General features: G+C 42.3%; 1 protein-coding gene across 33 annotated transcripts in view; it reads left to right on the top strand.

The window, feature by feature from the left end:
- Nucleotides 1-25289, top strand: part of Kcnma1 (potassium calcium-activated channel subfamily M alpha 1) — a 744152-nt gene that overhangs the window by 612658 nt on the left and 106205 nt on the right. The gene's annotated exons all lie outside the window — the stretch shown is intronic.

The raw sequence follows: 25289 nt of genomic DNA, 5'->3' as shown, positions 1-25289 counted from the left end.
ATATATATATATATATATATATACACCTATGTATTTCTTATCAGAGTCTCGTTCCTTAGTACCAGATGTTATTTTCAGTTCTTGAAGAGAATATTTATTTTAAAATCTGCCAACCTCCATAGACTGGTAATTTCTAGTGCTTTCTTTCAAAAAGTTGGCTCGTTCAAAGGAGGCTCCTGGGACACTCATTAACATCTTATATTTTCCCAACAATTTAGTCTCACTTTACCAAGGTATTGTGCAGTAGTCATGACTCTAAATATGGAAAGACTTAAATCCGGAATCTCCAGGATTTCCTTCACTTTATAGCTTAGGCCTTTGTCACTGCCAGGATCTTCCCTGTGCTAGAGGCCGAAATAGTTGTGCATTTGACAGCTGCTGAGTCTGATGGACCAAACTCCTGAGACCACTCTCTTCCATTTCCATTTGGCTGGCACAGTAGGTAGGTGATGTTGTTGTGGAACGCTTTGGTTTAAGATGCTGAGATGTCTGTCCTTGTCCACTGGCAGAAGAGCTTGAATTCTGCACAAGGACTTGGATGCTCTTGAACTAGGACCATGTTCTTGAGCTCCCATTAGTGATAGTACAGGAAGTGTGAGATGATGACTTTCTCTCCACGCTTCAACCATTTCTCTTCAAAGAACCCAACACAGTTCTTGATGCTGTGTTGGCATTCTGTCCATCCACTCTTCCCCCGAATAATCAAAAGCTGTTGGGCTTTTTCTTCCCTGCTGTGGTTCACACCCACCACAAGGAAGAAGAGGAACCTTTATTTTCTGAGCATTTGTTCCTATGACAAATGTGTGTAGCTGAGTCACCACTGTCTGGGTTGAAGATAGTCCCAACACGATGTGCTTGAGGCCACAGGTTACTATCCGGCAGGAGAGAGTGCCACCTTCACCAGCTAGATTGCTAAGCCATGCCAGGTGCTGCTGTTCAAAGTTCCAGTTTGTGTTTAAAGTCTGTAAGTTGTGTGTTGAGGTATAGACTGTGACTTTATATGGAAGCTACCTACTGAAGAAGCTTGATCTGAGACCAGTGAGCCATCCCTTCTGATTCACAATGCATTGCTTCTTGAAAAGTGCTGTGGGACTGGACTGACTTAAAAGTGATGCTTAATCAGAGTTGTACCAAGAAGTATTATGGTTGACTGCACCAACCATATTGGCCCAAGAATTTAGAAAGGACTTTTGGTTTGGTTTCCTCTGGTTTGGTTTCAATCTGCTCTTACAGATGCTCAATACAAGCCCATATCCCTTTAATTTTTTTCTCCTGCAAGAATTTTTCCTCATTCATGTGCTATGTAGCTTAGGCAACCCAAGTCATAGCTGCACAAAGAATTTGTCTATGATATGGACCAAGACCTCAGGTTCAAAAGTGCTTTGGTTAGGAAGACAGTAGGGTAAGCTATAGTGGCACCATTGAGTCACATCTCTTAGATTGGTAGTAGTGGCTGTGAATGCCAGCCCTATTCAGCCTATGGCCCAACTTCTTTTCTCAAAAGAAGAGAATCTGCTTAGCCACAGATTTTTTTTTTTTTTGAAAAAAAAATGAGCCAGTCTGGCTCTGAGCTAGGATCCTGTTATGAACTGTGGTCATGTCTTGGCCCACTGGCCTTCTGCTCTAATCACAGTAAAAATCTATGCCCCCATTTGAAGCTCATGGTGTCCAGTGTGTGCTGTTTGCATTTTACTCAAGAAAAACCATAATTAGAGGGATTTCTCAGCTCTGCAATTTAATCCAAATACTGATGGAGGCCAGGAGAGGAAAATCTTGGGGTAAGAGTGTCCCATCCTCTGAGATCTATCCTGTGCACAATATTTTCATCCTTCCTGCCCCCTTCATCACCAACCCCACTGGGAGAGACAACAGGATTCAGGCCCTAAGCGGTATCGACAGCTCTAGTGGTGGCTTGCCTTCTCTGTTTCATCGTCTTCACTTCACTCCACAAAAGCAGGTTTCATCCAGCCCTGTGTGAGACCACTCACCTTTGACCACTAATAATAAGTTAGAAAAATCTGTTCTAAGTTGAACCCCTTTATAGGACTGTAGGACTATGTCAGCCCTTCTGTCTCCGCTGAATCCTCCTGGCAGTGTGCCCGGCAATGTCCGGGCACCTCACCCGGGTGGATAGTCAGTTGGGTGGTGTCCATTTGACAGAGTGAATAGACTCAGAGCAGTGGTGAGAGTGGGCTTTTCATTAAATATGAGCAGACGTGAAACAGAGAGGGTTTGACAATTAGAGATGGCAGGAGAAGGGCCCTGGAATCAAAGTGAGGTCACATGGGCAGATCAGATTACTTCTCTTACATTCTTTAGTTGTTCTGAAGATCATTTTGAATTAGTGTCAGCAGAACCATGATGGGTTTTGCCCTTTGTCTTTTACGCTGGGGCTGTATTGTTTCCCAAGACACTCATTAAAGGTCATTACACTATTATGGGGCTTGCTTTGGTCGCCTGGTTTCCAGTTGAGCCAGTTGCACTTTGGAGACTGCCTAACTCTTTCCCCTCTTGCCTAGTCTTTCCCTCTGAGTTTTTTTTTTTTTTCCTTATAAAGGAAAGGATTTCCGTTTTTTAGGGACTTTAAATTGAAACACAAAGCCCCATTACATGTTTTCTGAAGTGGTAAGGGAAGTAGCTGGTTCCCAGAGGTGGTAATATGTTAACAGTGTTTACAGGGATTTGGAGACCTGTCTTCTAAGTACTGTCTGACACACCTCTCCTTGGGGGCGTGGCCCATGACCTAGGAACTGTCCTTGTTAAAGTTGGTGCTAGGAGGCCATTTGTCTAATTTTGTACTCACAGGAGATGGAAGGCCAAGCCGTTAATAAGACCTTCAGAGAGGAAGGACTAATTTTACAAATGCTTTTTGTTTGTAAGTATCATGAGTCTGGGGAGCTAGCTCAGTTGGACTTGGTATGCAGGCACAAGAATCTTGAGTTTAGATCCCAGAACCCACACAGAAAGCCAGGCATGATGGTTCATGCCTCCAATTCCAGCACTTGCTGGGTGGGTGAAGGATGAAAACAGGCAGATACCAGAATCTCATTTGTCATTTAGCCTAGCCAAATTAATTATCTTCAGATTTAATGAGAGACCCTGTCTCACACATGCATATTCCCCTACACATACACACACACTAACCACTCACCCACACTGCCCCCCCAATACACCCACACAAAACTAGGATGGATAGTGACCAAAGAGGATACATAAACTGAATTGCTCAATATTTAAGTCTAGACTGGGAGTTCCATTTTTCAAGACTAGAATAGGACTCAATGTTAAAAATCTAGAATTAGTGCTCAGTCTACAATTACAGCATCATTTTCTGATTATATAGGTTTTATTTATATTTCAGACAGTTTTGGCACTGTGTCAGCTCCCTTCAAAGACACCAGGATACTGTGCATCTGACTTCTTCCCAAGTCTCTGTTCTAGCACAGGAAAACAGGAGCAAACCTCACAACATAAAAACTCCCGGACATCAATATAGATATAGGTTTTAATCAGTTCCGCTCTGCCCAATATAACTTTGTGAAATGGACAGTCTCTCTCTTTGGAAGTTTATCCTTGATTCCAGTCTTGTCTGGTGTCTGGTTGCCAAGTGTAATAGAAAGGGACAATTAAAATTATGATGTAGTGACAATGAAAGGCCCTATTGATTTGGACCTGCCTAGACCTGCCTGACACGATTCTGGTGACAGTCCGTCAGTAACGCTGGTGTAAGCAAATTAATCAAGTGGGGGGAAGAAAAGCAGGCCTTTGGGTTTGCACTGGGAACCGGTGTTAGCTCAAGCATACCTGTGATTCCTCAGACCATCTTTCTTTCACCCACCGGTAGTTTACCTGAACAATTGCACAGAGGATTCAGAAAATTACTAAATCTAATTTTAAACTGTGCATGGCTTTTACTTCTTTGTACACATAGATCACAGACATTCAGCTCGATGGTTAGGCTGAGAGGAGCAGTCCAATAAGATTAGCTGGAAAGGAGACATACCAAAGTCAGTTTAAAGTAATCTTGAGTCTTGTCAGATAATAAACCAAACCCTGCTTATCCTCAGTGGTCTTTGGTTTGTGCAGGGAAGAGAATTAACATTGTCAATTGAGCTGAAGTCTTTCCATCGAACTGATGGCATTTTGAAGAACATAAAGGCAGATACTAGGGCAAGATACTAGAAAGAGCTTTAAAGTTTTCCCCAGGACACACCTATGCCAACAGTCTTCAGAGCCCCAGAGGAGACATGAGGTTTAGCAAGCTGCATTTAAACACCACCAGTCTGTAATCATAGCATCACCTTGATAGACAGTTTGGAGGGACCCCCCCAAACCCCACTTCCTGAGTCTTCAACGTTACACAGTTTACTTCTGTGACTCCTCTTTCTGTCATCAGTGAAGAAACCGGGAAAAAGAAATCCAGAGGATACTTGACGCACAAGTTAATTTTAGAATTTCACGTGTTGTTATTTTAAATAGATATATATTGACAGAAATGCATGGGATACAATGTGAACTTTCCATGTGTGCATACATGGTGTCAAGATCACATCAGCCTAATTAGCATGTGCATCACCTCAAACATCATTTCTTGTGATGAAACCTCCACAGTCTTCTCTCTAGCTGTTTTGAATGACACACTCTAAGTATCATCACCTGGAGACACCCTGTTATCCACACAGGCTCCAGAGTTCCTTCTTCCTATTTCATTACAACTTTTGCTCAATGACCACCTCCTCCTGGAACCTCTCATGCATTCTCTTTAAGTTCATGAATCTGTGTCTCCAATGTCCCCCTCTGTTTTCATGCAACTCCTACCAATGTGTTCAAATCCATTTTCATTCTCTCTCTCTACTTTCCTCAACCCCCTGTCACACAGATTAATAGCAAACACTAATAGAACCATTTGATTCTCTGGCTCTTTAGCCAACCTTGAATATACATCCTGATTTATCCATTTGCATTGCATTGTGGGAAGTGAAAATAGGTTAAGGAAGACAGATGGGACTTGGCTACCATTTTACCCATCACAACTGACCATGATTAATAAGGTTCTCAGGAATAGTTTCTTCAAATGTAGTCATTGTCCCAAGCAAGGCTACTGAAGCCAACATCTCTTCCTTAATTTCCAGTAGGCACATTGGGTAGAGAGTTGACTGGAAAGTTTTTCTCTTCAGGTAAAGGATCACCTCACACACAGTTGTACGCTTCTACAGTGAGTAATATCTAAGGCATAAATCAACCTTTGTGAATAACTTCTTTGGAAAATAATTCCTAAAATTGACTGTCTTTTTTTTTATTAGATATTTTCTTTATTTACATGTAAATTTCTCCCTTCCCAGTTTCCCCTCTAAAAAACAAAGAAACAAACGAAAACAACAAAAACAAACCCCAGCTGCCTCCCCACTCCCCATGCCTGCCACCCCACCCTCTCCTGCTTATAGGCCCTGGCATTCCCCCACACTGGGGCACAGAACCTTCACAGGGCTGAGGTCCTCTCCTCCCATTGATGATCAAATTTGCAATCCTCCACTATACACACGCTGCCAGAGCAATCAGTCCCACTGTGTGTACTCCTTGGTTGGTGGTTGAGACTCTGGGAGCTCTGAGGGTACTAGTTAGTTAAAATTGACTGTCTTTAAAGAACACCAAACAAGCCCATTTTCACCCAGGATGTGATGCTGGTGTTTACAAGTCCCATGTTAAAGGAAGTAGTTGGTTTACAGTAAAGAGGTCCTGAACCTTCTCCTGTCCCCCAGACAAGGTTTTATTGAACCCCTTAAAGCAGATAACCTGTCACAGTGTACTGTGTTCAGATGGAAGAGAACATTACAGTAGGCTGAAGAGTCAGTTTCAAAGGACATTCTCTGACATGGCACTAAGAAATGGTTAGTAAAAAGGCCAGAATGGGGGAAGAAGAAAGGGAGGGCCTATTCTATGTACACTGTCACTTAGACACTTACCTTTCCAGGAGCTCTGTGCTATGATATATGACTCTGGCTCTTTAATGACAAATGAAGAAATACATTGGCATAGGTACACCATGTCCTTATTCAAGGTGACATGGAAATTATGTTTGCATTTTTATTTTAGGACAGTGGCCCACTGTCTGGATACTGGTCTTGACAGCTGTAACCACAAGGCAGTGGGTTCTTCTTACCTCCATGGTGGAGGACAGATGCAGCCAGCTAGCATACCATTTCTCCTCCTCCTACACTATCATGGGTGACAGATGCCAGGGCCAGCCTGCTCTTCACTTAAGCCTTCTTGTCAAGGCTCCGCCTTGAGCCCAAATTCTGACCTTTACTTGATGAAATAAATTACTGATGAACAAGCAGAGGTTTGAATTAGAGCAGGCTTGGAGCAAATGTCAAGTCCATCTCCCTCCTCCTACCTACACCAGGAGTATGGATTAGACCAAGTCTGGAGTTTCCAATGCCTTAGGCTTCATGGGTCTGGGGAGATATAACTTATTAACAAAGAGTTATTAAATTTTTATCAATTTTACAACACAATGTAAATGCCTCCTATGAATCTACATTGTATTCATTATCATTTAAAACGTTAATTAAGTCAAAGTTGCATTTAATTTCTCTCTAAATGGGCCTCTGGGAAGAGGCTTTTAGAAACATCTGTGGGAGAGTGCAGCTCTGGAGCTGGGAATCCCCCAGCCTCCATTCAGGAGAAGCTCCTTGAGCTGAGCTGTGGTGTGTCTGCAGCTAATTTGCTGTGATATTATTGGGCATTGTCTCAGTTTAACATCAGACTAGCAGTGGTGGAAAGCCAGTCGAGAGACACTGTGGGCTGCTGCACAGGCTTCTAGGCATTCTTCTTTTAGACACCACCTACATGGGGAACAGTTCATGTGTGGCACTTCTGATCTCCATTGTGCATTGAGATCTTCCCCATCCTTTAAGCTGTTTAGACCTTCATGTGAGATAGACACTTGTTGTCTGGCTCAGTCAAATTAGAACATTTTCTGTGGCACTCACAAAAAAGATGTTCATCTTTGATTTCCACTTGAGCCCAGAAGTACGGGTCACTCCCTTTGGTAAGAAAAGGCACAGTGAGATTTGATGAAAACTAGCTTTCCCGATTTGAACTGGCTTATGTGAACACAGAACTATGATTCTACATGCCTTTACTTCTTTACATAATATGGGGGCTAGACTAGCTACTTGGTTAATTTGGGTTATGTTCAGACTACACAGTGATGTCATTACACTAAGTCTAAGGTACTCTGCCAGAGCAGCAAGAATGGGCAGCTGTGTTGTTTAATTTAAAATGTATGTGGTCTTTGCTTCCTGCCTTGCAGGTGCTACTGCTGTTCACAGACTGTAATTCACCCCTGCTACAGGTAGTTAGCACTCCCTGCTGGCCGCTGCAGCTGTAAACTGAGGCAGCTAATAGTATACCTCATCTGTATAGTTTCAGTCATTTGATGAGGATGCAATTGTAAAGCTGGGATTTGAATACAGGCTAGTATCGCTCCATTTTCTCTGAGTAAGTTGAGGTACTTAGATCTTTGCATTAATGAACAAGGTTCATAACCCAGCTCATCTCTGTGGGATGAAAAAGAGATACTCATGGCAGTGATGAAGCTAGATATAGGCAATGTCAGAGTCCTTGAAAACAAAGTAGCCACCAGAAAGGCTTGGGACTCATTCTATAGAATGTGGGGAGAGAAGAAAAGATTAAATAGGCCTTGGTAGAGGCCAGGGCAAGGGTGCTGCTCTTAATATGCAGTGCAATAAGAAGCAACTAAGATGCCAGATTGGGGAAACGAATCCACAGGCCCACTGTAGTGAGTTTCATAAGGAGACCAATCTGAGAAACCCTCCTACCCCCTCCCCACCAAAAAAAGGAAAGGCCAGAAGCTGTGATGGGAGGAGGGAGAGTGGAGGAGCTCTAAGGAGGTTTTGAAGAGAGCCGACAGGGTCCCCTCAGATGAAGGCTATAACCAAATACTAGTTAGTTGTAGTCTCCTTAAAGACAATTAATGACTCACGAGGAGCTGGAGACCATTCTTTAGTGAAATTTCTTAAGCCAACTTCTCCCAGGCTGACTAGTAGCTGGTGGAATTCCCACTTGAGATTTTTGGAGTTTTCTTTGAAGGAGGAGCATTTACTTACTTTTGGCAAGAATTGGAGACCTACCTGGCTGACCTCCATGTATTTCCTTTTCTTACCCAGTATTTCTTCCACCACACACCATTGTCTCCAATTGAAGAAACCTTGAGCCTGTTGAAGGTGACAGAGGTGGTCAGCTCAAGGGCTGATGTGATAGTATTGGCTCAGGCAGAGCAGCAGCGGACAAATGAGGCAACCAGCTGGGACACATGGCCAGCCCCTAAGGGTTCTGGCTTCAACTCCATGTGGTAGCTTCAATTCCAGATCATGGAAATTATTTTTGAACATCTCTTAGTATGGCAGGGACACTTTTGCCCTCCCATCTGTCTTAAGGAGACAGTGTGTCTCCTTCCATCTACAGAAGGGAAAAATAGTAAGTAAAATAATAAGTAATAAGCCTGCTCACTAAAAGCCACGGCAGTTTTCAACTGCTTACCCTACTCCAGTGGAAACCTGAAACACATTTCCTGTGAGGTACTGACATACACACACACACACACACACACACACACACACACAAATACATAATCCTGGGACATCATGTAGCATTTCCAAGGATTGTTGCACAGTTTTCTTTTCCATTTTACTTCTTTCTGCATAAGACCTTTTTTCTCCTCTGTGTTCATTGTCCACATCCATAACTGTGACATTTATGCACCATCAACCCTAAAGATTCATTAAAACAGCATAGAAAAGCTCTTGTGCCTTGGATTTCACCACGGGGGTAGGCTGTACATGCTCAGGATGCCAACTTCTGGAAGTAAAAGGTAGCAGAATGCACTCAACCATCTAGCTGTCTGCTAGCTTCCACCCTCTAGGGTTTTGCCTTTAACCAGTAAGCCAAGCCAATTGCTTCAAGAGTTCTGCTTCTCTTCTATACAAAGTCTGCAAAGATGGACAGAATGAAGGCAGCCATTTTCAAAACAATGGGGACTGAAGAGACTTCTTTGTGTGCCTAGGCAGTGCCTGTTTTGAAGGAAGATTGCTACATATATGCAGAGTCTTGTGAGGAAACTATTTTCGTATGATCAGCTTAGAAGTGCTGGGCTACACCAAAGTTGGCCTCCCCCCATACACACACAGCTACCTACCTACCTACCTTCCTTCTTCCTCTCTTTCCTTTCTTCTTTCCTTCCTTCCTTCCTTCCTTCCTTCCTTCTTCCTCACCTTCCTTCCTTCCTTTCTTCCTTCCTTCCTTCTTCATTCTCCTCATCCTTCTTCTTCCTCTTGACCATTTCATTTGATCTTCACTGGTAGGTGCATTCCTCTCACATCCAAGGACAACAGTACAAGGTACACGCAAATTCTCTTAGAGTCTTCTAGTTAGCTAGGAAGAACCTGCCCTGGCCCCTTCAAACAGAATGTGCGTGCCGATCATCCCCTAGGCTACAGTGGAGATACTATACAAACTCAAGGTGAATTCTTAAGGCCTATCCATCTCAGGATTGATCACCTTTCATGACTTTTAAATGAAGTAAGAAAATTCCTGCTTCAGAGCTAGAACTCTATACCAGCTGTGTGGATGATGATAGAGGGCCAGAGCTGTGCCAGATGTGTAGACAGTGACTCAAGCATTTATAGACCGAGGCACATGAGCCATCTTCTGAGAGCAGTGCTCTTTATTTGGACTAACATAAGCTTTCTGGGCTGGAGCATGTTGGATCCTATTTGATCAAGAATAGATCTAGGAGCTGCCATCCTTCCCTACGTGGTCAGAAGCATAGCATGCTGGTGTCACTGACTTGCCATCTTGTACTGGCAGTAACACTTGTGTAGAAAATGACCTGAAGGATTCCAATTGAGTAAAAATTTCATGAGCAAAATATAAAGGGATTCTCCACCACTGAAGGAGTAAACGGCATGCAGAAGCAGGCTCACCCAGATCCATGAAGTTCTCCTAAAGCTCTCTGAGTAGCTTACCATAGACTATGCCCATGCACATGTAAGAGCTAGAATGCCCAAGGTATTAAGAAGGGAAATGGAATAAGGAACAAAAGTTGTAACTTGAAAGTTATCCATTTGTGTGTACAGTCAGTATTGTTTGCGGAGGATAAGCCCTGGGAGAGAAAATCTAGAAATGATGCACAGTAATAGACAACAACAAATGGGTAGACAAAGACCCAGTTACTTTCTTTTAGATCAAGAGAGGTGAGGATCCTACTATGTATAGAGTGTTCATCCTAGAAGACCAGAGACTGGTGATGCTCTACTTAGTTTTATTAATTTCAGTGGATCTGAATATTTTTCATAGGAGTCGGGGTGGACAAAATGAAGCAGATAGGGTCAGCATACAAATAGAGGCTTACTTTGGGAAGGTGTCACAATCTTCAGACAGCTGTCTCTACCTGGCTAAGGGAACGAATATGTGGGACTCTTCATGACTTCAGGGGAGGTAGGCAGATCTAATCTACCATCAGCACTTAGGTGATACTTTTACACCCGCTCTGGAGACTTCAAAGGCCAGATGTTTATACCTACTTTCTGTGAGAGCTGTTATTTGGCTCATTCTACTCAAGACAAAGAAAGGACATGCTGCACTCAGAAGTGAGATAATACCTACAGCATGAATGCTTCAAAGCCAGCACCATAAGCAAGCATTACTTCAAAAACAGTAACCTGCCATGAGAAAGCAGGAAGTGGAAATGCATCTAGGAAGTATTCTAGAATATACACAAGGGCAAAGGAATTGTCATGTGGTTAGTTAGCATCACATAGGCAGATATCTTCTGTACCTTCCAGTTTCAGTATAAGTGGGAATTCCAGGGGATCTTCACTATTCAGTGAGAACTTACCTCACTGACAATTGAAAATTGAAATCCTAGAAACTTTAGAGCAGGGGAAGATACATGAAGGGTACAGTCTGTGGAGTGTTGTTTTGTGGGTGGGGGGACTTTGAAGTAAGTCCCATTGTGGTCCTGTTTTAATCAGTATCAACTTAGCAGATACTGATTGCTGCAGTAAGAGCAGTGTTGTATGAGGGTATGAAACATGATATTTCTCAAGACAATGGTATTTCATCTGGGAAGCTTCAGAATAGACATCATCTATTTCTGCCCAGGGTCTCTAAATAATTTCTAGAATGACTTTCTTCCTTATCTTCCCCATCTGTATGATGAAGTTAATAATAGGACTTATCTCTGGGGCTGCAAGGAAATACATAGGTGCAGAGCATGTACACGCACATCCTCTCTCTCTCTTTGTCCCTCTCTGTCTTTCTTTCTTTCTCTCTCTTCCTTTGGTACATGATTGCCTTGCACATGTTGAGTATTATGATCTATTATTGTTATTATCATCATTCATTAACACATGAAAAGATGAACTTGACCAAAATCACATAGTGAGTGAGTAGATGCTTAGATTGAAAGAACACCATCCTTCATGATATGGACAGCAATAATGATAAGTAGGCACTTTGACTATAGCTAATGCATTTCTTGTTCACATGATGGAGTCTTGTCCAGCTAGCCTTATGAAAGGGCTAATCAATTACAGCAGAGACAGCCCATGGATGGGAGCTGAGAGTTGAAAAGCTTAGCATGACAGGCTATAAAATTAAGATAGAATCAATTCACTTAATTTCCAGATCAAGGAATCATAGTCTCAATAGAAATAAGCTTACAAAAGCTGTAAGAGGCAGCTACAGTCTCCCTAGGAAGTTGCTTTCCATCTTGAATACCCAGAAATCTTTGCCATATTTGTGTAAAATAAAAGAACTGAAAGATGTCATATCTAACATCCCCTGAAAGCCTGAAACTCCCATTCTCTATTTTTCTCACTGAAGTAGAACTCAAAAGTTTTTGGATTTGTTTTTTTTTTTTTTTTAATTTCAAATCTTGCTGGCATAAATCTTTCCAAAATGCTGAAGTCTGCCTACCAGCATTCTAATGAACCCTCTGAGGAAAAAAGAACGAAATTATTTGAGTACTGAATGATTGTACCTTCTTGGTGTTGTTCTTAAGTTGTGAGTCCTTGGCCTCTGGCTGGGCGCCGGGGTTGAGAATGCCGGGAGGACTGCACTCTTTGACGAGCTCACTCTAAAGTCTCGCCTCTTCCCCTTGAGGAAGACTGGACAGAGGAAGTCTACCTCCATCATGTGCTTACCTAAGTCCCAGTGACTTGAGGGTTAGCAATAGTTGTACCACACAACTGGTGCCCAGCCTTTACATAATGAATGACTGCCACCAAATGTCCCAAAGGTCCTTCCCAGCCATGCTAGCTGTGCCTTATTTTGTTTCCTCCAAGTGTTCATTCAAGAACATAATTTGTGGAAGTTTGAGGGGTGCAAAACAAGGGCACACACATCTTCAGGCCAAGAGCCTTTTCAAGACCAGAAGGTCTGTGCTTGACAAGTGCGCTGGCCAGCCCTGCTGCTGGGGTACTGGTAGGGGATGTTCAGAAAAATGGAACTCTGGCTCTCTGCCTTCCTCATCATACTGGAGTCCTGTATTTGTGGCTTTTCCACCTCTGGAGAATCAGTAAATTCAATATGTTCTTGGAAGATAAATGGAAGATCAGAGAAGAAACCAGAGGTGGACAGACAGGGCAGAGCAGATTTTTTTTTGGGGGGGGGGGTGTTTTGAGACAGGGTTTCTCTGTATAGCTCTGGCTGCCCTGGAACTCACTCTGTAGATCAGGCTGGCCTCAAACTCAGAAATCTGCCTGCCTCTCCCTCCCAAGTGCTGGGATTAAAGGCGTGTGACACCACTGCCCAGTGGCAGGGCAGATCTTTGTTTTCAGATTCTGAGAGTTCATTTTCATGATGTTTTTTTGCCTCTGTGCAATTGTGGGAACAGTTGGTATAGAGGCTTCATGCCACCGCCATCCTCTGGTTTGCTCTGGCTGTCTCTGTGCCTTGTTGAGTTTCTTGGTAGGGATATTAGTGCTAGACCCTTACCTGTGCCTTACACTGTTCCCTTTGAGTAGGCCTGACATAAAGACAGGACTATTAGTTGAGCAGATTACCTGCGCACATTTTGAAACTGTAAATCTCCATACTGTCTTGCTCTCTCATCTATTCTCATAATAGCTGATTTGGCCTTTGGGTCATATTTCTTTTTTTTTATTAGATATTTTCTTTATTTACATGTCATATGATTTTTCTTTTCCCAGTTTCCCCTCCAAGAAGCAAGCAAACAAACAAACAAACAAAAGCAACAAGAACAAACCCCTGTTGCCTCCCCCCTCCCCCTGCTTGCCACCCCACCCTCTCCCACTTATTGGCCCTGGCATTCTCCTACACTGGGGCACAGAACCTTCATAGGACCAAGGGCCTCTCCTCCCATTGATGATTGATTTTGCAATCCTCGACTATACACATGCTGCCAGAGCAATCAGTCCCACCATGTATAGTCCTTGATTGGTGGTTGAGTCCCTAGGAGCTCTGAGGGTACTAGTTAGTTCATATTGTTGTTCGTCCTAGGGGGCTGCAAACCCTTCAGCTCCATTGGTCCTTTCTCTAACTCCTTCATTGGGGACCCTGTACTAAGTTCAATGGATGGCTGTGGGCCACATTTCATAAGCTGTCACCATTGTTAGTGGGCAATGATAGCTAACAACCTCAAGGCTCAGTCTTTCTTGCTTGATCTACCAGTATTTCCCTCCAAATGGTCTTCCTCATCCCAGACCACGACTAAATTGGATAACATAGTATAGTACAATATTTATTAAGGTATTATGTGTGCCATACTTGAAATTGAACCTAGGACCTAACTTTTTCTGGGCAAATACTCTATTGCTGAACTAAATACCCATCCCCTAGTCATATTGCTTTCAAGTACAAACTCGTAATTGTTGCCATCTCATTTTAAGAGGGAGAAAGATGATGATGAACTTTTGGGTTATTCTTCTGGGTTCTAAAACTCACTATGTAGCTCAGACTGGCCTTGTACTCCTAGCAATCCCTCTGTGTTGGCCTTGAGGATAACGGGATTATAGGTCTGAGTCACTAGGCCCAGCTATTAAAAAAAAAAATCTTTTGATGGCTTTCCTGACAACCGGTAACTTGTCACATTAGAAAGATCTCTAGCTTTCACTTATCAACATGGCATTGAGACTCCTTCATTGAGACCAGTGAGTTTGGTCTCTCTGGGCTTCTGTAGTTATAACTTTACATACATTTTCTCTAGGTTTCTTCCAAACTAGTCCTTCTCATATACACATTGGTGTGATATTTCCCCGTGACTTGTTCTTCCCATAGCCTCTTCAAGGTAGTTAAAACTTACCTATCAGTAAACCCAGGCCCAAAGGCCAAATCTGGCCCTTCATCTACTTTCAAGAGTGAGCTTCTATTTCCATGCAGCTACCCTCATTCATTTACCAACTATCCCTGGCTTTGGGGTTTGAAGCAAAACAGAGTAGTCCCAACAAAAATTTGGTTCCTGAACACCAAAATGCTTACCATCTAACTCTGTCAGGAAGACTTTGGCTGGTGTTGCTTTCACCATTCAGTTTTCAAGAATTGCAGACTCTGGCAAGCTATCTTGGCTGGCTGTACCCAAACCTCAAGTCAGAATTGGTGAGTCTCCTCTGAAAGCCTCTAAAAGTCCAGAGGAATCCAACATAGGGTAGCTTTCATGAGTGTTCATAGAAACGAAACAAATGGTCCTTGAGCTCTGTCATACAGCACACAGTAGCCAAGAACATAGTAGGAATTCAGCAGACACTTCGGGAGTGACATGGAATCCGTCAAGCATGTGCTTATATGGTTTATCTAGCATACGTTTCTTCCTGTTTCCTTCTATTGTTGTGAAGAATGTATTTGTGCCTGAATAGCTGGTTCATTAAGTTGCTGGACAACTCTCAGATCACTTTAGAACTGATCTCTGCTTCTTGTGAAGGATACAGCTCTCTGATTCTCTCTACCGTCAGTCATGTGGTGTTTGGACTCTGTGTTTGATCTGAAGATGCGGCTGTCTTTCCCTCCTTGTTTGTCACTGGGTTGCCTGAGTCGTTGTGTGTAGAGAAGTGCATTGGAAAGGCAAGATTTCACTACTTCAAGGATGATGTCATGCTGAGGTCCTTCAAATCCAGACTTCAGTTTCCTAATACAAACACTCTGGTTTTATCTACCTATTATTCCTCATTGGTTTGTAACTCACACACTTTTCTCCTAAGGAAAGGCTTGCTCCGGCTATATCTAGTTGCCTAGACTCTACTCTACTGACTTATCCCACTGGCTAAATCTTAGAGAGCTCAAAACCCCTCTAGAACCCCTACCCACCCACCTTTTCCACTCTTCCATGCCTCCTGAGAACTCCTGTGGTAACTCTGTATTGCCAGGGCATATGGTAGACAAATGGCACCATTTGCCTATGTTTATGTCCTTCCTGGCTGAATTCCCATGTAGCTGGTGGGAGTGACTATGTGCTCAAGTCAGGTCCTCTGACACTTGATTCTCTTGATCCAAGTGCCTTCCTCAGATAGTGAGGAGGATGCAAAGCAATTTTTTACACAGACACAATTGCTTCTGTGTGTTTAGAACCACCCTTTTGGTTGTTGCCTAAGCTATTTTTTGTAGTTAGAGATTAAATCTCAATAACTTTTTGAAATTAGAGTATGTTTCCTTCGGCTGAACAGGTCATGGTGCTCCTATGCTTCCTCGGCACCCAGAGAACAGTTCCACCCCCCCCCCCAAAGCTCCAGACCGTTATCATGTGATAGTTTGGCTTGAGATCAGATCAGGGGCGACAGAGGAATTGTCATTTTTCACTTCCTGGGACCCTTTGATCTCATTTGGAGTTTATTTTTTTTCTGAGTGGAAATTCAAACCCCATTGCATTCTTCTGTCCTTTAGAATCTTTTATTATTCTTATATTCCACACCCCACCCCACCCCCCCGTTAGAGATCTAATCGGAGTCTTAAATGGCGTGGCCATTAGTTATCACCAACAGTTTCACAGCCTGCCTGCACTTTAGTTCTCTTATTACTGAACAGAAGCCTTCCCTGATGCACAGCGACCACTGGCCGTGGAGCTACCATCCACATCTCATGGGTACTTGGGTGTTAATTTATTTCACAGTTTCCTTTGCAGATATAATCAGACACACTTTCACATCCCAGCTTCTCCTCTTTATTGTGTTCCTTTGCTATCACATCTGTGCGATCTTCCTCACCCCATCCCCAGAAAAAAATGACAGGTAGTGTTTCTCTGCCCACAGTATCAGTGACATATCTTCTCCACAACTTCCTCATTGCCATGTAAAACAGTATAACATCTTATAGATGGAAGGTATTTATATAAAAACCTATAAGGTTTTGAAAACTCAGACTTTGCTATATCAACATATTTCCCATATGGGATTGTGGTTGAGGTACCTGTTCTCCAAAAATAGGGGGCAATGTTCTTTCTTTCTCAGTTGTGAATAAAGGAGGAGGCTCAGTTACTAAGGGAAATGCCTTGCCCCTGATTCCTCCTTATTTTGAAATACACGATAGTGAGTCTCATGTTAAGTGATCAGTTATTGTATTAATAGCACACTGTTAGAACAAAAAGGAATTCTCTCTGTTGATGTATTTGGGTATTTACTGGGTGAGTTACAGTGTATTAGAATTGGTTTGTCAACAATTAGCATGCTAGGTTTTTATATAACCTATACTTCAGGTAATAGAATATTATTAAACTTCAACCAGTGTGTTAGAAATCTGCTGATGGGTAATAAAATTCTTATGTATAATGGTGCTGGAGAAATACAGCTGTACAGCTGCACATTTATGCTTAGATTGTGAGATAGATGGCCTCAAATCACGGTTGGGGGGGGGGACTTGAAATGTGAAGTGACCAGAAGGTGGCACTGCAACCCTATAAATGAAACACTTCCTCCCAGATGGCATCTAAATGCCTATCCTCCTGCCTCACTTCCTGCCTTTCCTCTTTCTCTTGATTCCCCTTTATTTCTCTAAGATGGATATCTGAAGCTCTTTTTGCAAGAGATATACCTCCATTAAAACAACACCTCTCAACTTGCAGTATTTCTTTTAAATCCAATTTGCGCAGCCTAATGCTCACTTGGAGAAAGTTCCAGCTAAATAAACATTCACTCTATTTTCAAAAGACAAAGACCCAGAAAGCAGATTCAGCCTCCAATTGCCTCCCCTCCACCATCCCACTGTTGTTATGTAGTATGGCGATGTCTTTAATCTATTGGTTATACGGGCTAATTCCCACAGTACATATCAGGATATGGAGGGTGTGTTTATAGAGTTAATAAATGGACTGAATTAATAGTCAACTGAAAGTAATTCTAACTTGATGCTGTCTCACAGAGAATTACCAAGTTAGAATCCACATTCATCAAAGGGTGTTGCTTTTCTCTCTGGGGCCAGAACTAAATCCTGACAAATGAGATATGGGTTTATTGTTGTTGTTGTTTTGTTTTTTGTTTGTTTGTTTTTCGAGACATGGCTTCTCTGTGTAGCCTTGGCTGTTCTGGAACTCACTCTGTAGATCAGGCTGACCTTGAACTCAGAAATCTGCTTGCCTCTGCCTCCCAAGTGCTAGAATTAAAGGCATGTGCCACCACTGCCCTGCTTGATAAGGGTTTATTTTTATGTCTTGTTTTAGATATCAGAAAAAAATATTTTTAGGAAAGTTGATTCGTTTTTCAACCTAAGCATTGTCAAGGAGCCAAATATGACTATCAAAATAAATATTAAATAAATAATTTTTAAAAATATACCTATAGGCAACATGTTTATTTCTTTTGTCCTTATATATAGCCTATTTTCAAATTTATTTTTTAAACCACAGATACATCTTTTTTAGAAAAAAAAAGAAAGAAAGAAAAAGAAAACTACAGCATGTGATAAATGCTGCCCTATTCAGGATAGGCATTTTATTGAGGTTGTAGAAAGGGAACAGTCAAATGCACCCTAGGGAGAATAATTTACCTATTTTCTCTAGTATTCTACCTGTTAGAAACTTGGAAGATAGACTTTACTTATATTGTAGATGAATAATTTTAAGTCATTAACTTTGAGAGTCTATTAGGACATTTCTGTTTTGGGCTTTTTAAACTTCCAGGTGCAGAGGGTGGGTGCCGGCCAGTGCTATACAGTCTCTGCCTTGCCTGTGTGGTTTTCAAAGGGCCCATGACAAAGTGTTATCAATCCAACCAAGCCACATAGCAGCAGCTGGGGAAGCAGCTCCCTGTCCAGGACTCTACTTCCAAGAACTGGTTTTGTTGACAATGACTTTTGAGGAAACACTTGTCATTAGTTTTCAGTAAAAGCTGTTCCCTGCTGGCCTCCCTTCCAGATCTCGGCCCTGAAGTCAGGACCGACTCAAAGCTGAAGACAGGAAATAACCAGCTCAGAGTCAAGGTTAGGTTGATTACTCTGTAAGGCATCAGCTTCTTATAACCCACAGGACCCTTCTCCAAGAGGTTCAATAACTTCATCTTGCCGTCAGTTCCCCTGCTCAGGATAAAAAGTGTCCATGGCAGAATCAGACCCCTGTATTTAGGTTGTATGTGCATCTAATATGCCTTACCTTGGACAAAGTTGCAAGGGTAATTTTGAAGGAAGTAGGCTGAGCTAAGCAGGTTTTCATCATTTTCTCCAATGTGTTTACTTCCCACCCACTATAATAAAGGAAGAAAAGTTTAAGATGATGTGACTTGCTCAGATATTGCCCAAAGTCTGTCATTTGGGATGTAAAGTTTGATACTATGTAGCCATCCCTGTCCCTCTAGCTATGTGCTCAAGTACCCTGGTGGCTGTAGTCACAGTGATTTTCTAAGAGTTCTTACATTAGTATTTCCCATGTCTTTGCTTTACTCAACCTGTTGCTTCTGCCTGCCTGCTCTCTCCACACTCTGTTATTGTCCCTTTCTGCATCATTCCCCTGCACTGTGTGTATCCACAGAAGACCACGACCTCTGGGCACACAGAGGCCCAGGCTGCTATGTCTTCCCATCCCATTCTTGTCTCTAAGCTTACTTTATTTTCGGTGAACATCCCACTGGGTCGCACTGATTGTCTGGGCTGTGTACTGAGCTCTGATGAAACATTATCATATAACTCTTTTGTATGGCTAGCTTTATATAACATGTGTATTACATATTTGTAGGGTAAATCTGTCTTGTTTTTCAAGCTAAATTTGTCATTCTCTCTTATTGAATGTCTTTTTAGAGATTTAAAAGGAAAGTACAAGAAAAAGCCAAGTCCTGAGGTTTTGTTTAATTACTACTTTATTTACTTATTCATTACTTTATTTATTACTTCATTCATTCATCCATTCATTTATGTATGTATGTATTAAGGAAATGTTGGGAATTGAACCTAGGAACTTGTGTTTGCTAGACAATTATTCTACTCTTGAACTTCATCCTCAGCCCAGTGTTCTCAAGGTTTTGATTGAATAGACAGGCATGAGACTTAAACATTGATATTCTACAAATTTCCCTGGTTCAATTTTCTTGGAAGCCAGGACTTTAATCACCAAAACAAATCAGACTTTCCCTGGAACAGCCGTCTTTGTTTGTCTCTTTTGTAACCTTCTAGGTTGAGTCTGGTAGGAAGTATTGGAGAGTTATTTTGTGGTTGGCTAGTTATTTTGTGTCTGGCTAGTTATGAGGCCCATGGCTGGCTCCAATGATATTTTCCACATAATAGGAGACAGCGTTCAGGCTCAAATCATCACTAAACAGATTTGGGAAGGTCTTATATTTAATAAACTCCAAACTCCTAGGGTGGGAAGTGTCTTGCTGATGCCACACATGAAATCTAGGCCTTGGATCAAGAAGCCAGGGCTCCTGACCACAAGACCTTGCTACTTTCCTCTGACAATCTAGTTCTAGTCACTAGGATCAATTTACTAGTAAACCTCACCAGGGGCTCAGGCCTGTGTGAGAGTCATCGATGTGTGAGATGTGCATAATGACATTAGAAGGACTAGTTGGGGAGCCGGACACAACATGTTAGAACAGGAAACAAGTTAATAACAGAACTAAATAAGGAGATGACAGGGAGTAAGATGAGAAGAGCCAAGAAAATCTTAAAGAAAGACAGTCTACTTCATTAGGAACATTTTTCTGGAAAAGGAGAGGGTAGCTTGTTTCTTGACGGCTCAGTAGACATTGGGAAGGAGGTATCACCTCCCCCATCCCTTTACTTGCCTGTCCTGCCAACGTATGTCCATCATCCCATGGTCTCCCACCAGAAATCCAGGAAAAAAGGCCCCTCCAAGTCAGACAGCACAAATTTCCTGCAATTTAGAGGGAACAGTAGGGTTTCTCCATGTTTCTTTCCATCTGAGTTTCATTTGTCACAGCCTCCTCCAGTTGAGCCCACTGAAAAGTTTCCTGGCTTGCTTTGTTTTATGACACTTAGCAAACCTAATTACTTGGCCTGAACAGTTCACTGGGGCCACACAAATATGGTTCAAAGGCGACTGTTGAATAATGCAAAGGATGGGGGTGGTACAGGATACCCAACTCATTCTCCCAGTTGGACAAAGGATCAGTTGCCTATGGGAGGGAGAAAGAGAATAGGAACCAATTTAAACAGAGTGCCCAGCCACTGAAGGACAATAGACATGCAATGTGGAGGATCCCATAACAGACTTCCAAATTAGTCCTCAAGCCAAGGAATAATTAAGTGGTGGAGAAAGTTTAGCAAGAGTACAACAAGTGTTGTTGTAGTCAATATACTTTGCACAATTTCCATGCATTCTCAGAATATCACTAGGTCCTAAGTACTTGGACTGTTCACATTGCATAGGAAAGCCAATTGGAACTTTGTAAGCCTCCAATGCATAGGTTTGGAGCCAGCAGGGTGCCTTCCAGTCCTGGTACATAGCTCTGACCCGTCTTGCCACACAGTACCAGCTGACAAGCAGAGACATATCACGCCTTAAGAATTTGCCCTATCTTGGGAATGTTGTGCATGAAGAAAGGCCTCATCCTGCCTTTGCAGGGGGGTACTATATACAGCAGTAAGGGACTTGTCCATTTGCAGGACCCATATCCTATGAGACAAGAGACTTTCTTAGATTGAATATCTGGTTTCCTGCAAGATTTTTAAATGTAGTTAGAAATCTATCTGAGTAAATTTCTGGCTGAAAAAAAATGTCCCTCTACAAAATTCCCTGGATTAGCAGGATGAAGCTAAGCAGAGCATACCAGTGACTACATTTGTTTGTCATGCTTGTGATCTCCGCTTTTCAGAGCATCTGATCTCTCAGATCTCTAGCAAGGAAGACAAAAGATTTTATAATGCCCAGTAACTATTCTGAAATCAGAACCCCAAAGAGGCTCAGAACACCGTGGATCTTGCCATGCAAGAACCATTAACAGAGTTCTTGCCATGAGAGCATAGTGATCAAAGTTCACCCCGGAGAGCCTGCCTCAGAGGTCGGGTATGCTGCTATGTACCTGTAATCCCAGCATTGCAACAGCAGAAGGGTCCATAGGACCTGCTGGTCAGCTTAGTCTAGCCAGATCATTGAACTTGAAAGAAAGGTTAAGATGAGAGAGACTAAAAAAGATAGTTCATGTTGACCTCTGGCCCACCCGCCCACCTGCCTGCCTGCCTGCCCGACTGCACGTGCACGCACATGCACCCATGCACACTGAGGGTGTCACTCAGGCAAGAGAAGTACTTCCAAGGTCCCCTATCCTCTAGTTCTCCTTGATGGGTGGGGTTCTGGTGGCTAATGATCTGAATCCAGTGAGCAGACCCAGGCTCTGCTTCTGGCTTTGATTTTAGTGCAGTCTTGAACCCAAAGAAGATGAGACCAAGAGCACCTCTGCAACCTTTTAAGCCCAAGGATCTACACCCCACAACTTCTTTTCAGAGTGTGCTGAGCAAGAAGGAGCCCACTACACACTTGTATTTCTAAAATGCTGCCCAGGATGTATCCTGACAATAAATTATGGGACAGATGGATGATGATCTGATCATTCGGCAGTGTCTTTAGAAGGCGACTATGTCCTTAAGAAACATACCATACTAAATGTTGTGTTTAATGTAAAATCACAATCCCAACTGTTCCTCACCTCCCAAGGTTAAGAACATCCCATATTTCTAAAGGGCTCTGTCAGGACATTTTTCACTGGGTACCTGGATTGCACTAAAAAAATCCATGCATTTTGCTTTTATCAGAGTTTCAGAGGAATATCATGTTAACCATCTGGAATACATATTAGGATTCTAGGGGCTCTTGATGCAATGGACTCCATAGCAGACATGGTGTTTATGGATGGCCTGATAATGGTAATATTAATGATCTTTATTTGTATAATACATGGTTTAGAAAACAGCTCTATGTAGACACAGTGGGATTCAGGGCTAGTCTGTAGAAGGCAGAATTAGTGCACCAAGCACTAATTTTCACCACAGAAACAGCAAAGTGAAAATGGAAATAAAAGTATGATTGACATCTGCTACTCATATGAATGTGAAACTGTTTACGAGGAGGGGCAAGGCAGAAAAAAGGTGAGATATCAGTCAAAGCATACAAGCTAATAGGAACTCGCAACCCCAAATGAAAATGTGAACCAGCATAGCAGTAACTGGGAGCAGTTGATGTGGGGTTGCACTGATGTCTGCAAGAGGCCTGACACCATCTCCCTTTTCTGTTTCTCACCCTGGGCAGGTGGCAAGACTCAGGTTCCTAGGCAGCGTGATCCTTTCTCCACTCCTTTGGATAGCTGACAATTTGTAAACCCAGGAGGAAGCCTGTGTTGCAAAGGCTGTCCTTAGCAATCTCATGCACACAGCGTGAAGTGATCCAAAGAAATAACCCACTGGTTATGTTTACCTCCTACCATTCTGTTGGGTGGTGGAAACAACAACTCGAATGCCCTTGAGAAATAGGCAGGGCCAGGCTAGGGAGAGGGTGCAGTCAGTTTTAAGAGCATATCTGAAATCTCAGGAGTCAACAATATCATCTAATATCTTTAAATACTAAAAATAGAAGAAAGGTCATAATGAAGAAAATCTCATTTTTTTAAAGGATGACCTAGTAAACAAGGTTTAATGCCAATGGAATCTAACAGGCAAGAAAAGAAAATGGCCAGCAGTAAGCTAGGAGCTTCAGTTACCCATGTGAGTCCTTTAGATGTGCGAAAAGCAGTGCCTGGCACCGTAACAGGGTTTTTCCTCATGATAATATAAATGAAACCTACACAATAATAAGCCATATTAGAAGGAAGTCTGTTTTCATGTACCTCACATTCCATTACATTTCTTTGTGTCTTTGTTAAGTGTAGGAGCTGAGAATTGCAACCCTGCCATTTATAATAATCGTTTTAGACACAAGGCTCAAAAATATCAGCACTAACCTTTAAATAAATAAATAAGTAAATAAATAAATAAATAAATATGCTCATATATTACACGTCATCACTCTGTAGGCTCCAACTGATGATTTTATTAAGGATGCAGCAGGAAGGAAAGAATCAAGGATAATTATAAATTCATAAATACATAATTCATTGGCATGAGATGATTTTAATGGGATGGATGCTGGGGTGTCTTTTTCTTCAAGAAAATAATGTCAGTCCTCTGATTAAAGCCCATAATCTGGCCTCTATGAAATACTTGCCAAACTGATGGGGTGCATTTTCTTCTCTGAAACCATCTTTGATAAGAAATGCATTACAAACTCATCAGTTTGGCTTCCTGTTAACAAAGAGACAGCAGCCGTCTGGATCATTCTGGATTCGCAGTGAAACTGCCACACCATGTATCCCACAACTAACGCTATGCCAGTTTGACAAGGGGCAGACGAATCCAGGAGTTACTATGCGGGGGTTTAAATCTATGCGGCAGCTGACGGTTGAAATAATCATCTGTACATTGCTCTGAGCTAGCCAGGGAAAGGTTGAAGCTGTATATTTTCAACATATCTACTCTAATGGTTAATCTGTTGTCTTGTACAGGCTCTCACAGGGTGGACTGGCAGCACATCCTGACAGCTTAGAGGAATTACTCACAGAGGACAGGCTTTCGCCTTGACTCTCAGAGTACCTGGTAGATGAATTTAGGTTCACTTGATTGAAAAAGGTAGAATTCACCTGACTCAAGTTCTCCAAATATGAAGGGACCAGCAGGGCCCATAGCAGGTTGGGTCATAGAGACAGTAGTGTCATGAAATGACCTCTATATCTGTCCCCAGTCCTCAGACTGTGTGCTTTAATATAATAAGACTCTGACCCTTATTGTATTGTTTGCCTGCTTGGGCAAGTGGGAAAGTATAGTGTCCTTTGGAAAGGTTAGAATCTGAACAGATGTTCAGAGGAGCCTGCAGAAGACATCAACACAGTTTTTCTGCCAAGGTTCAGCTGGTTAATATCTTTAGCTTTGTAGGCTATATGGTTTCTACTAAAGTTATAAAGTTGCTCATCATTGTTATAGAAAGAGAGAAGCTAAGGACAACAGGGAAATAAATGATGGTGGCTCTGATCATGTGTAATTTTATTTATAGAGACTAAAACTGGAATTTTGGTTTTTTTTGTTCTTGGTACTCTCAATAGAATCCGGGCCGGCCTCAAACCCTGATCCTCCTGCCTCAGTCTTTGACATGCTAAGATTACATACCCTCCTTTGCCTAGCTAATGCCATTTTAATGTTTTAGGAAATAATTAACCTTATAGCTTTCACCAATCATTTAACAATTGTGGTCTATACAAACACACGTGGGAGGCCACTGTTGACTTTGGATATGAAAGAGTCATGAGAAGAAGGCAGCTGCTGGTGCCAGGAGCTGAGCAGACTTCTGTGCTCTAAATGGCCTACTAAATACAACCATCACACAGTAGGGCTATCAACAAAAAAAATCAATTCTGCCTTTGGCCTGCAGACCTTCCCATCTGATTGGCTTGAGGGAGAAGGTGCTAAGAGGGGAGAAGATAGCAATTAGGGTTGAGTTGTTTTTTTGAGCCCTTTTCAAGTCCTGCCCTAGTTTGGTTCAAGTAAGTTAAAAGTGTTCTTCTTGCTCCCTTGCTCCTCTCTAGACTTCACTAGAATCACTCAGGGTGTTCTTGCGTTTCTCATTTCACTTGTGTGCTTCCTCCCCCAATTCCGTTGTTCACGTTGTTCACATCTGTGTCTTTTTGCTGAGAGGCTAACACCTTTGTACTGGAGGCAATGGAGAAGCCTATTCTAAGACAAAAAAAAGGAGGAGGAGGAGGGGGAAGAAGGGGGAGGAGAAAGGGGAA

The sequence above is a fragment of the Mastomys coucha genome, unplaced genomic scaffold (assembly GCF_008632895.1).
Source record: "Mastomys coucha isolate ucsf_1 unplaced genomic scaffold, UCSF_Mcou_1 pScaffold9, whole genome shotgun sequence".
NCBI lineage: Eukaryota > Metazoa > Chordata > Mammalia > Rodentia > Muridae > Mastomys > Mastomys coucha.
Note: the sequence above shows the minus strand (reverse complement) of the source record. Positions and strands in the feature narration are given on the sequence as shown.